At 37.5% G+C, this 12011-nt stretch overlaps 1 long non-coding RNA gene and 1 pseudogene across 2 annotated transcripts; both read right to left on the minus strand.

The window, feature by feature from the left end:
* Positions 1 to 1486: 1486 nt before the first annotated feature.
* On the minus strand, positions 1487 to 8292 carry LOC148719948 (uncharacterized; annotated as a pseudogene). Its single transcript, XR_015992935.1, has 10 exons — positions 8227 to 8292; positions 7569 to 7727; positions 7309 to 7447; positions 7004 to 7011; positions 6774 to 6882; positions 6331 to 6571; positions 5929 to 6107; positions 4910 to 5003; positions 3660 to 3834; positions 1487 to 3106 (listed from the first exon to the last, which is right to left on the minus strand). The product of XR_015992935.1 is annotated as an uncharacterized LOC148719948 (transcript).
* A 1169-nt stretch (positions 8293 to 9461) lies between these two features.
* LOC148719949 (uncharacterized) lies at positions 9462 to 11740 on the minus strand. Its single transcript, XR_015992922.1, has 2 exons — positions 11557 to 11740; positions 9462 to 11185 (listed from the first exon to the last, which is right to left on the minus strand). It is a non-coding gene; the product is annotated as an uncharacterized LOC148719949 (long non-coding RNA).
* Positions 11741 to 12011: the final 271 nt, after the last annotated feature.

A 12011-nucleotide genomic window follows, 5' to 3' on the forward strand; every position in this document is an offset into this window, starting at 1 on the left:
TCCCCCAGTTGTGTGAAATTGCTCTCTATTTCTACCATTCCCCATCTAATGACGATTCAGATAGGATCTGTTGGAATAAATTTACCTCATCTGATAGATAAACATGTCATCATACAGGCGGCAATTTGCCTATTGAGCGAAGACAATCATGGTCCTTGGCAAGGAAGAAAACGTTGGCACGTATTACATGTTAAAGCATGTAATATTATTAATCTAGCTTTATAAGTCAAAGTTTGTTCCGGTTAGTCCAGCCATTTTGTGGGTCCGCTTTCCGTCCGTATTTTTTTCCCGGTTTTAAGGTGTAATAACGTATCTTAATCTGCGCGTTCTCTTGTCCTATTCTCTTGTCCTTGTTTCTTATTGACATATTTCATTCATATCTACCTTGAAAACATCATACCTAATTGTCCTCTTTTTTAACATACATGTCAGATTCCAAGCCTGCAGCCCAAACCTGGGACCGATCATATTTCGAAAATAGCGAGATGGGACGGTTTTATACTAGAGACATGTTACCCCTTCGTATGAGTTTCGGCAAACATTTGCTTTACCTGTCAAGGCTAGCTACTTGTCCAAATGCATTTTGAAATACTCACTACGAAAGGTAGCTCGTCTTGATGGGTAACGCGTCAGATGGCCGTCATTGTACAAGAGACGCATTAGCGTACGAATTACAAAATGTTTGCCGAAACTCGTCCAGGCGTGTAACACGTTTCTGGCATTAAAACAGTCATTCACAAGGAAACAGTCCCACTGAATTGAAACCTGAATCGGAAATGTATGTAACTGGAAATCAATCATGCGAAAAATGAGAACGGTTGACTGATTTACTTAGCCAGAGTGGTCCATTCAGCAGCGAGGCTGATATCTAGAGGGGCCCTGGACTAAAAAAAAGTACTTAATATAAATACTAAAAGATAAGAAACATATGGTATGAATTTGAAATATAAACAGACATGCATTAATTTATAATAATCTAGCGTCTATAAGATTTAAAAATTATAGGTATTAATTAAAACTTTAAAAAGAGAAAGTGACTCTGACTAAGTTTGACTTTGGGCAGGTGGAAATCAGTTCTTCTGCGAGTATTGTAACGATGTACATTATAATTTCTAGTGAAATAGTCACTCAAATATCGAGGTACTAGATTGTCAAGACATTTATATACTAACACATATTTATGTCTTTTCCGTTTTGTTTCTAACACATTAAACGTGTCTTTAGAAGAATCATGCCTTAAAACGATGCGGGTGGCGCGATTTTGTAGAGTTTTGCCGGAGGTAGCTGATAGTTCACCCCACACCGTGTTTCCGTATAACACAGGATTGGTTCTATAGTGTATTATGGACACAATTCGCTGCTTTAAGAGTAAGGCATGATCTTATTTGTGCTAACAGTCCCACTCACTTGTTGACTTTGTTACAAATAGAGTCAGTATGCTCTTTCCAGTGAAGTTGTTCGTCAAGTATAACACCGAGACAAAAAATTACACTTCGTCACTCTCTGTGTTATAATTATTTCACTTGAATTACTATTGTAAGGAAATACACTACTTCTACAACTTAATAATAATAAGAAATCCATTCACTTTTACTGAAATTACAGAAATTATTCAAAGCTACAAGCATATTAACATATGACCTTTTCCTTCATTGTCACTTAATGCATAACCTTCAATATACGCAATGATTTCCTAGCAAAAGGCCTTACATACATTTGAATTTCAAAGAAGCAATAAAAAAATTATGATCCTTATTCTACTCACTCTTTGCATTATGAGCAAATGCTAACAATTTGCAAGCAATGACGCCTTCAGACAAAACACTAGTTTACAGTGTTGTTTACGTAATTACTAAAAGTTTCACTTGTTTGCTGTTTTCTCCGGACGTTTAGGCTCTGATTAAGACTGCTTCCCTGGATGATAACCCTGCAATGCTCTCTATGTCATCAGTTTTCGGTATCAATTTAACATTAAGTACACATCTCAACTATTCTTCAAGCAATCGCACAAAATGGCATTGTCTTTACGTCGAATGCAATAAATTTAAGACATGTATCAATGCAAGGTAGTCATCCAAAGGCTTTAAGAGCAAAAAAATACAAGAATACGGAAATTCTTAAAATACTTCTTACACCTTCGAAATAATTTCGATACGGAATTAAAACGTAATGAAAGACAGATTGCCATAAGTGTGGCCGCTCATATTGAGGAGTTCCTGACATTCAATTTCAACTCGATATAAGCTCCCCGCCTGACCTAACTAAATTTCGGCTCCATGCATTCCATGACGATGAGTGTCAACTAAGACGATACTACCGCTTTTTAACGCCAAAAATAGAACAGTTTTTTCGTTCACGATAAACAAGGCAAAATTCGTTGGGTGGGCGCCATTGCACAAAATAGATAACTGGTGTTGTAGCGTTGTTGGGGCATGTTCATCACAAACGCGTACAGCCAAAGGGGATCCTACGGACACGGTGACACATTGCTCTGCGCCAGAAGCAGCCTCTGCAGCTGAAAGGAAGCGATGAGGTAGGCTATGTCGACAGCGATCATAGAGCTGATTTCCCACTCTGATGGATGCAATTAGTAATTCAACCCACAGAGGGCATAGTGAACGCAAGGGTTGAAGATCCAGGCGCTCGTGCCATACTCTGTGTGCAAAGATTACAGCTATGACGCTACAAGCGGAACTTTCGTTTCGTCCGTCTAGAGTTGATGGGCTGATTTCTGGGGGAAATTTCCATGAAAATGTGTTAGACTGGGTAACTTTCTTGCCAACAACGTCTAAATTTTCTTCTGAAGTTGGCTGGTAATTTGAAGGCGTATCATCATCAGAATAGTCATCGGTGCCGGCTGTCAGAACGGTCATCGGTGCCGGCTGTCAGAACGGTCATCGTCATAATCATCATCATCCTTGTCACCAATTTCTGCGTTCTCTTCAATGTTGAGGCATTCTTCGTATCCACCCCCTGTTAATGCAGCTTTAAACTTGGTGGCTGCACGATACACTTGGGTCTTGCAGAAAGCAATCCCTTTCTTCGCTAAGCTTATCTTTCCTCGAAGTACCGGCGCACTTGTTGAAGTACTTTTGTACTTCGTTTCCTATTTACATGAGTAATGAACAAAATTAACAAAAATAAGGAAGTGTAATATGTAAAAGGAATATATCTATATACCTAAAGAAACCACCAGGCAACTGCTCTGATGTCAGGACGTCAGTCTATATGTCCATCTGTCCGAATGTCCGTAGGTGAGTGAGCGAGCGAGCGAGCGAGTAACCAATTGTCATTCTGCACGTTTAATATTAGAAGACACGATAATGTTACGGTAGCCACTTAGCAGCTTGAGCAGAAGCACAAGTCAGGGTATCAGTTAAACGTTTTCCTGTTGATGACACCCACAATATATCTTAGCAACAGAAAAGGGGCCCTTGAAAACGGTAGCTAATTGTTCCAAGGTACGAGAACCACGATATAATCAAGAAAGTCGGGAACTATAATCGTGAAGACTATACCGTCAAATTTCGTTGGATCACCCGTTCTGAGTTGTCATCCAGGAGTATGCTGGAGTCGCAGTCGGGATCTATTTTTTAAATTTTGCCAACAACACTGCCGATCGAAATTGCAAAAACTAACGCCATTTACTAATCACTTACTCTCCAACTGGTCCTGTAAATCCATTATCGCCCTTTCAAGATGCGGAATGGCAACCTCCAAGTGGAATGCTATGAAGTTTGCCATCTCCTTCTTGATAAGGGCAATTTCTTCTTCCCATCTCCTGGAAATTTGGTGTTTTTTCTACGATGATTCTTTGAATCTTTATAGGTGTAGCTTTATAAAGAGATCAATAAAGTATAACAGTCCGAGATCAGTTGGTTGTTTAATGATAGCGTATTTTAGGCACGTTATAAAATGATAAAAAGTTATGTGTCAGCATCGATTAAGCGATGCCTATAAGAGTAGTATACGCGAATCTCAGTTAAAATTAGCTGGGCCTCGTCAACACGGCGTAGCAAACACTCAGCATCACGGAGTGGTGCATTCAAGTGACAGAGTTGCTTAAATGATCAGCAGCCGTGGACAGCAATCAGTACATGTATTTAAAATACTTATCTTCCTCCCTAGGGGAAGTTTTCTCTTCATGACTGCAGAGACAGTAGATGTAGATTGAAGGTTGGCGACCTGATCACCCTGTGTCTGCTCATTATACTACTGTATTCGAGAGATAAGTTTGGCCTTTTCTGTAGAAATCTTACTACGCAATCTTGTGCGCTGCTTGGATGACTCTAAATGGCATTTAATTAGATAAAGAGATATTTTGACCCAAAATCAGCATAGAGTATTCAATATTATAAATGATGTTTAATATATAGATATAATCACAGCTTACAAATAAGCGAAAAAGTAAATAAATAAATAAATAAGCAAGAAAGCAAGCATGTAAGCAAGCAAGTAAATATAGAGAAGATACTTGTTTACAAACATTGTCTTTGTTATTTAAATGTTCAAAACCTTACACAAAAGAACTCTTTGTCTCACTAGCCAATAGTTCTCTTGTTGGCATATTAATAACAGTAGGTGACGTCACTGATATCTTTGCAATATGTATTAAGAATCCGTAAGGAGACAGCAAATGTTAATGGTCCTTCGTTGAAATTTGCTGTCTCGGACGTTAGCATATTTGCCGAGTTTTTTTGGCCCTTTTGTATCCATTGCTACACTTGTTCGTTCCACCCAAACCAGTGGGGACCTACGATGTTAGGCTGGAGCGTCTTTCAAGTGTTTTAAGAAAGCTTTATTTTCTACATTTTTAAGAAGCCAGTGTCAAACATTTTAAGAATTTTTAATATCATGAATCTTGACTGCAATTTAAGTAGATGTAAATAAATAACGTGGCCGCACATACCAGCAATGGGAAGTCTGCTCTATGATTGACACCAACATTTCTATTTCGTCTTGAAGCCGAATACTGCTGGAAATACCCTGGTAGGATTCCACTTCTATTTCAAAAATCAACATTGTTTTCAAGTAAGCATCACTTGTAAATAGATCAGTCAGTTACAGTTGTTATTTCGTCTTCATACTTCAGAAGGTAAGGTGATAACACTTACACTCCCCAGTCTATTTTTACTAAATAAAAACAATATTCTGTAGCCTAAGAATGCGATATAAAACAGGGTAGATTTTCTTTCCAATGTTTAGTATTATTCAAACTATGAGTCAAGGAATGGAATAATACCAAATACACAATATTTTTATTGCCTTGTGCATGACTAACAACTGCAAGCTTCCACTCATCTGATTTGAATTGATCCAGTGATACACCATATTCATCAAGCTTCATTAAACTCTTTTAGTGATTCATTCTGCATTCTATTAGCTTTTTCAAGTAGCAGTGAAAAAAAATATTGATATTAGGGAAGGACAGAAATTTAAGGCAAAAGCTCCTTTTCTTTTTTAAGGAAAATTAAACCTGTCCGTGAGGTATTATAGGAGAAATGAATATAGGTCTTTATCTGTTCCAACATATAATGTACATTGTTGCATACTCACACAAGTATATCACTGAGCAAGACTTTGGGCTAATGAATTGTTATGCCGCTTCTATTTAGTCTACATGATTTCTTACAGACAGACGGCAAACTATGAATTCCCTTAAATTAATAAATAAGGTGTTTTATTGTTTTGAAGATTGCATGTTTTAAACAGTTTAGAAATTTGCTGTTACAGACCTTGATTCAGTTTTCAGAACACTCTTTTCTGGTAATCTGTGGTAGTAATTCACAAATTACTGTCACACATTACTGAAAAAAAGTTTCCTGAAAACTGATACAAATTTATGCATATTGTATACTTCTAACCCACATAATGAAAATCAGCCTTCTACCAAAGAGCAATACACCTCTGTATACGTTGAATACAAACCTTCCTGATGTCTTCAAACGATAAAGTTTCATGTTTCCATTGACATAACAGGAGTGCTGGGAAATTGAACAAGAAGGGCACTTCATCCAGTCAAGCCCTTGCAGAGAATTTAACTCGAACTGCAAGAACTTCCACTCTTTAAAAGACCTTGAGAATGTGGTATGATTAATGGTGGGTGCCTGTTGAAAAAATAATTTTTAAACATACTTTTTAGAGCTGAGAAACTTATCGCATCTTGCCAAGGCAGCCTTGATGATTGTCTGTGTAACAATATTCATATCTATAATTACATCTCAGATATATCAGGAAATAAATTATTATTATTATTAGATTATTATTATTATTATTATTATTATTATTACTGACTGTGATTATCACTGATTTTAAGAAGTGCACTCATACCCTTCCTTTCATAACAGAAGTATCCTCAAGAGCTCTGATAAAGGAGCTTTCTGAGGTTCCAAGCACTCTCTTCTGAAAAGCATCCCATAGATGAAGGAGCTGCTGATCAAAGACATAGTTTGTATCTGTGGGGCTTCCTGACCAATAACCTGCATGTATAACATCACTTAGGGACCAGGATAGAGAAACAAAATTACACTGGCTACATTGGATGGTAGACTTGCTTATATCAAATTGTCCTGGAAGAAAGAAAATATACAACCATTTGCAAAAAAAAGAAGCCGAGAAAAATGCACTACCATATAATTTTTAAAAATCAGTAGCTCCAGGTCACAGGAAAGTGTTCCCTCAAGGTACAAATAAAGAGCTATTTTTTTTTTTCATTTCTGTGAACATGAATGATGTCTAACTCATTCAGTCTTAACACTACCTTTCTCCGTACTTTTTCATTGACAACTATGACCGCACCTGAAGTTGTTAACTGGCGTAAAACCCCAGCCTCTTTACAGCTTGGGCAGAACAAAGGCAAACTGATGAATGGAAATGGCTTAGCTTACAGAGGAAAAAAAAAACAAACCAGTTCAGGTTTTTGATAACATGAATATAAATGATTTGATAAATAACCAGTGGCTGGATTTCATAATAATTAACCAGAAAATCAACATATGTGTACAGTGTAAGCTGAAAAGCAACACAAAACCAACAATTGCCATGATTACTTGGTTTCCGCGGCTCGGTAAATATCCACCACTAACCACCTCCACTTCGGTGAATAGTTGTTAATTATCGGCTAAAAAAAATTTCACTAGTTGCTAACACATAAAAGAAAAATAAAGTAACAAATGTAAATCACATTTTTGCAAACCTCAAATCATCAAAAGAAACCAGTTCTTCAACTATTCCCTAAGTTTCCAGCTGCTGGTGATTCGCACATTCTATCTTTCCCTCATTGCGTACACTGACAAATTATAAAATTACAACCACCGAAGTGTAGTCACCAGTTTCATGTGGATAAGATAAAGGTTACCGTCTACGCTAGATGATGATGGCATGTATTGTTGATCCACACCAATGTCGCGGTCATCGGAATCCACCGAATCATCTGCTTTAGCTGGATCTAGATGCAAAAAGGTTTACTTTGTTACGGGAAAGACAGTTCGAAGTAATTAATTAAATGATTTTAGCAGCAACGAATGCCATGAAGCATGATAATAAACCAATAATATGAATGTACTTGCCGCTTGAACTTGTCTGCTTGCGATCGTCTTGAAATCTGGGCTTCTACGGATAGTGGCTTTTCCTTCTCCCAGTCAACGGATCCCGAAAAATATGGAACCGCTTCTTCTTTTTCGGCTTTTTTCTTTAATACCAACTAGTTCATTTGCTTCCTCTAAGGCCTCTTGTCAACAACGCGGGCTCAAGTGTCCTAGGTCTAAAATTTAGCGAAATTAGACGGGGTGAAAAACGTCTGCGCGTGCGCCATAGATCTGCGGTAAGAAACGCGGGCTCAGACGCGCACTTATTTAAACTCAATAAATTTCGCGGGAAATGGACAGCCGCCACAAAAGTTTAAAAAATAAGGAAACTGTTAAAAAGTTAAGGTTTAAGTTATCATTTTTGAAAAGAAGAAAAGAATTTTAAAAAATTGAGAGGGTGTACAAATTGTACAAAAATTGTCCTCGCTCCGGAAAACGGTCTTTTGTGCAAAGTTTCAATACGGTTGCGACCTGGCTCAATTTGTGGCAACGTTTACAGTGTCGTGTTGGCTTTTTCTGATCACTTTATCGTCCGTTCTTGCAAAATGTTGGTTCGTGGGTAAAACAAGGAGCAGTAAAGAAGCTATTTATGGCAATTCTAAGCCCCTGCCACTTGGTTTGGAAAGAGCTGTGAACTTGCCTGAGGAAACTCCAGGTTATTTACATAATCGTCGAACGACCTCAAAGCAAGATAATCGCTGCTCATCGCCGTTTTCCGACCGGCATTCCTGTTAATTAAACTGAATTCCTGTGAGCCTTTTCGAAATTTTGGACGTAAAGGGAAGAAAGAAAGCGAGATATCAATCAGGGAGCTCATGGTGTGACGCCTGTGAAATGAAATTTTACTTAAGTGCCGAAGGAGACTGAGGTACGGCGATAACTGATGCATTTCGTTGTGAACTATGTTGACTCAAAATCATACATTTGGTTTTGTTTTGATTTAAATCTAGGAAAGTGGCTCTTTGGGATTGGAAATGTTACGAAAAAAGAAGCCATTTATTTTTTAAACAAAGTTAAATATCTATCATTACAAAACGAATTACTGTTAATTGTACATAGGTCAACTTCCACTATTTTAATTAAGCTAATATTGGAGAGAGGGAATTTTTCTCTCATTAATATCTTGCAATAGCTCCATTATTTACCATGTTGTCAAAATAGCTTAGAATGATAAGTTTTCATAACATTAAATTATTTTGGAATTTCACTTTTGTGTCTTGTTATCACCATTCAAATTCAAGACAGATACCAGTAAACCAATTGTCAATCAAAACCAACTCAGACCAACCCATCCTTAACTCCCACCCCCCCATCATATCAATCAAAATATTCAGTTCAAATTTTTTTTTTAACTCAAAAAAACTTTTTTTGGTTCCCTATACCTAATCTCTTCTATTCCTTTCACCACCTAGGTTTAATACTAACCAACATGTTACTCATCTCCATCATTCCTCTTCCTCTGTTTGTGACTATCTCATCTTATTTCATTCTAACCTTCCTTATTATTAATATTATAAATTTTTGTACTGCCTTGAAGTGGCTGCCTTGCAAATTGAATATAAAAATAATGAATAAACAAATTTGTCAAAGAAATCTTAAAAAAAACAACAACAAACAAACAAGCAAAAAGGGCTTTCTAATTTTCTAGAGACTAAAGATTCCTTTACAATGAAAATCTTTCATTTTCCTTTTTTTCTTTCTTATGTATCTTTTTGTCTTTTTATGATGTATTTCTTCATTTTCATTTTATTTCCAGCGTAATTATATTAAGTTAAAAAACATTTGACCCACTATCTACAGGTCAAAGGAATACCTTGTAGATATATAAGAAAATAAAATAAAATAAAAGTGCGGACCTTCAATGCTAGTACCCAATTGAACTACTGATAGTTTTTATTTTAATGCTGCCGTATGACTGACATAACTGCCTTGCAGTTTGTAGGCCCCTCGGTGCAAATTCTCTATTGAACAAATAGCATTTTATTTTCATCATTTCACACTTTCAACACTTGCCACCCTCACGCTTCCTTTCCCCTTATTAGCCCACTATTTTTGTGGAGATTTGGGAACACTTTCCTTTGAGATTCCATTACCTTTTACACAATCAATCCATCAATCAAGTATAATGTCTATATGTGAGGCATGGTGAGCCAGAGGCTCATGTATGAAACGTAAGACAGCAACCCACCCATCCTACCCCAGGGGAAGACACCAACCACACAGTAATCTCATGCATGGGAAATTAATGTCTCCTACCCCGAACCCTGCAGGAGACGGGGCCTACGGTATATTCATCGTTATCCGAGAAGACTAGAATGTCTATCCATTTCTTGATATTATTGAAAGGAAGCAAATTCTCCTCAGTTATTTTTAAGACCATGAGTATTGGTCTGGCTAGGGCTCGAACACTCGACCTCCCACATAACACAATCCAGTGCTCTAACCATGTAATGCCACAAAAGTTGCTAGATAAATCTATTGCATTTTTTTTAAAAAAAAAGTTTTTCTTTCTTAAAAAGAAAAAAAAAATTCAGTATCCAACCACATCAACATGGTAAAGTCACTTTCTGGTTCTTTCTGAGCACTATTTTACAGTCAACAGTTCTTGGCAGAACAGGAAGCAACTCATGTATACTTATTGCCCTTTTGTTTAGCAAACTGTTTTATTCATCCAATGTGGAGATTTCTCCACTGAGTCAGGCATGGGTGTAACAGATAATTGTTCAAGGAATCTTACTAGGCAACAGGATCTATGATTCAATCACACAAACCTTCTCAAACCTTTGGTGTGCTACAACCTCTGCAAGGCCCTAAAGCACTGAACAATATCACCGACCATACCACTATTGGTCCTAAACCCCCTGTCAGCATTAATCCTGAAGCAATCCCGGCTTCTGTTTTCATTTGAGTTCCAACACCATTGTACTTATTCCAACTTTCCCAGGATTTTTCTTTTTGATAGCACATCCACGAGAACGGTGGGTTTCACGTGGCTTTTGCTGAGTGGCAGCATTCATAGGAGCTCCTCTCATATCATATAGAAATAACTAATTTCCAATACACTCTTAGGACTGTAACGAATGTTAAGTTCCAGCGAGAGCGTTATGCATGCGGTAACACGATATTTTGCAGCGTTTTTGATTTGTTCATGTAACACCGAGTAGTATGGGTGTGCTTTCGCTTCGCCTTGATGAAAATATAAGTTCCATTTTTCTTCGAGATTCACATTTATTACCAAAGCATGGTATCATTTACCTTCTATCAATTTGAATCTTAGCTTATCATCTAAAATGGAGGTAAATTATCCTCAAAGAAATTAAGCTTACAATGTGTTTCCTTACCCAGTACTGAAAGTTGTTGGCTCTTGAGCAAGCAAATAAACATTTCCCAAAAATAATACGTTCAACATGTCGACGAGTCCAGTTTACAGAAGTCATATATTTTCAAATGGCGTCCTTACATTCCAGTTTGAAAGGCAAAATATATCCACGAATACACAGTTTAAAGTGCGCCGACATTTCGCTGATCAGACGATCGAACAACTCGCCAACCACAACACCAACAGGCTTACGCCACACATGCGCAGACGTTTTTCATCCCTTTCGCGGAAAGAAATAAGTGGTACGGGCTGACTTTTAAAACCGAGGAGCTCTGTTTTCGTCGAAGGCATTTTCTATTTCCAGAGGTTTTAAGGAGAAAATTAATTTTTGAAACTTTTCAGGGGGTGCAACAAGTTTTTAGAGGTTGTTCTGTAAAAGAAAAGCGGAGAGGAAAACGACACCTCGAAGCAACAGAATAGCCCGTTGCAGAAACACGAGAGGACTGAAACGTGTTACCTATTCCATTGAAAATCTAAACATTTCAACTGAAATGTTACTGAATGAAAAGCTACCCAGTCAAGTTTGAGAGTTTTCAGCGGAAAAGTGTTCAAATCGGAGCCTTGCAAAAGTTGCAAAAATTCCGTACAAACCCTTAAAATTTTTTGGCCTGTCTCCAATCCATACAAACTCTCTATTTTAGATGATATTTGAAGAGCTGTCATTTTGCCATTTTCCTCCTCTAAATACTTCTATTCTTGCTTAAGACTCTCAAATCTAGTTGATCTTTCCCTTGAATATCTTTGTTTTCAAAAAAACGGAAAACAACCTCACTCTTCCCCAGTCCTCTCACGTTTCTGCAATGGGCGAAAGGAAATCACTCATGCGAACGACTCAAAATCCGTGTTTTCAGGCAAAATCTAGCGCATGCGTGCACGTTATTCAGCTCTGTCCATCGAAGGCGCTCGTTGAGGGTCGAACACACAGATTTATGGTACAGTGGTCAAATTTAAAATATGTCATTTATAAGCTGTAGCATTTGTTCCCCACGAAAAGTTCAAACCCGAAATGTGTAAGATCGCACTGAACAAATGCCATAATCTAATAT

This window comes from Stylophora pistillata, chromosome 11 (assembly GCF_964205215.1).
Source record: "Stylophora pistillata chromosome 11, jaStyPist1.2, whole genome shotgun sequence".
NCBI classification, from domain to species: Eukaryota; Metazoa; Cnidaria; class Anthozoa; order Scleractinia; family Pocilloporidae; genus Stylophora; species Stylophora pistillata.